This window comes from Zingiber officinale, chromosome 9B, assembly GCF_018446385.1.
Source record: "Zingiber officinale cultivar Zhangliang chromosome 9B, Zo_v1.1, whole genome shotgun sequence".
Taxonomy (NCBI): Eukaryota; Viridiplantae; Streptophyta; class Magnoliopsida; order Zingiberales; family Zingiberaceae; genus Zingiber; species Zingiber officinale.
In genome coordinates this window covers 17,150,925-17,152,783 of record NC_056003.1, presented here as the reverse complement: position 1 = coordinate 17,152,783, position 1,859 = coordinate 17,150,925, and the positions used below count along the sequence as shown (strand labels likewise).

Here is a 1,859-nt window from a genome sequence, read left to right as displayed (position 1 = left end):
AATGGAAGGTAGGAGGTAAGGGATGGATTAGCTTTGGGACAACCACAAGATCTCATCCCAAAACCAAAATTGCCCCTGCGTTATTTGTTGTTCCTGGATATATGGATTGAAAGAAAATTAGGAGAATTAATAGACAAACAATAGACTGAGCAAAGCTATGGATCCTCACCACAATAGTTAGTTGCAGAGAAAAGAGTGATTAAATGACCCTGAGCAAATCGTTCAAAACCATCCATGACACACTCATGTGCCCTTACTATCAACTGGAGGTCATTATTATTGCAGAACTCAATAACTAACTCGGTTAGGTTGTCACATCAAAAGATCAAAAATTTGAAACCATTGTATAGGAATTGAGTAGAAAATGGTCCGAGCCAAACATATAATCACTCACCCCAAAAGTAACCAAGCCAGGCCCCCTGACATTTGGTCTTAACCCCTCAACACTGTCGTTCTCTGTTGGATCAGACCTGCATGAATAAGAAACAGGAAATAGTTATTCACAGAAATAAGGTATTAATTCTTTTTAGTTATTTATTTGTATGACCATAGCATATCCATAAGAACTATTGTGCCAGTTTCCATTGTGATAGGTCGTTGAAGGTTTTCGATCTGCTCTACATGATTTATGGAATGGCCAATACCACCATGCATGCAGATAACTTTCTTCTCCATTAAAGCAGCTAAAGGCAACCAATTAAACAATCTGTTAATACGGTGCCATGCCCAGATTCCGTCTTGTTCTCCTTGTTTCCAAACAATAAACAATGATATGGAACATAATTTTTTCTTGATAAACTAAATAATGATAGAAAATAGAAATTAGTGGTGCCATTCTCTCGATGCACTCGGTACGAAACCCAAATAAAGCATTAATGTCTGTTGCCTCATGGTTTCCACGAATTAAATGTATATTATGTGGATATTCAATCTGTAACATTGATTCAGAAAATTTTGAAAAGTTTAAAGATACAACATATTTGTAAACATAAACCTGTACAAGAAGAGTGCAAAGTAATACCTTCAAGAATTCTTTGATGCTAAATATTTTCATAAAAATATTTGCTTGGATAAGACTGATCACATTGACAAGCTTGAGGGGAAAGTAATACCTTCAATGCAAGGAGAAGAGTAATAGTTTCCAGGCTATGTTGGCCACGATCATCGTAATCACCCAAAAAGAGATAATCAATATAACTGAAAGTGGCAAAAACATAAGACAGTGTCACAAGCGGATAAAGAAAAACATGAACTAAAATTAACACTACAAATTAAAAAAAAAAGATGCACCCAAGTGTGTAGCCAAAACTGTGTATCAGCATCTATTTTCATGCTGCAATATATGCAAATAGGCCAAAGCAAACTTAAACCTATGATCTGAATAACTAAAGTCATAGAGTACAAGTGCAAACCAAAATACTACAGTCTACAGGTCAAAAAAAGCTACACATTATCATCTGGGACACTTTGAATTTCCAGAGCTCAATCCTAAGATGCTTCACCAATTAAAGGAATTCAAGAACTATCGCTTATATGTACAAGCCTGAACAACCACAACACTTGTAACAAGGATTTAGTACATGTCGATGAAAAAGTTATGCTTTACAAAAGCATCCAACAATTACAAAAGATGACAATGCATATTGTAAAAATAAGATGAACTATACCTCTACATCAAGCCCCAATGAATTCCTTCGAATCACATCTTTTAGATGTAATATATGCAACCGGTGTAGTATCACTTTGAATTCCTTCAATTTGCACTTTCCCTCTAGCAACCTTGAAGAAGGATGATGGAGTGACATTTGCTCCTATGCCTCTCACACGTCCACCATGTTCGTTAGAATTCAAGGCCTTCG

At 35.9% G+C, this 1,859-nt stretch overlaps 1 long non-coding RNA gene across 2 annotated transcripts; it reads right to left on the bottom strand.

The window, feature by feature from the left end:
- Window positions 1-831: 831 nt before the first annotated feature.
- On the bottom strand, window positions 832-1,217 carry LOC122025473. Of its 2 annotated transcripts, none has more exons than XR_006123727.1 (2): window positions 1,022-1,217; window positions 832-931 (listed from the first exon to the last, which is right to left on the bottom strand). It is a non-coding gene; the product is annotated as an uncharacterized LOC122025473 (long non-coding RNA). The 2 variants fall into 2 exon arrangements; XR_006123728.1 differs by having other exon boundaries at window positions 1,113-1,217.
- Between the last annotated feature and the right edge of the window lie 642 nt (window positions 1,218-1,859).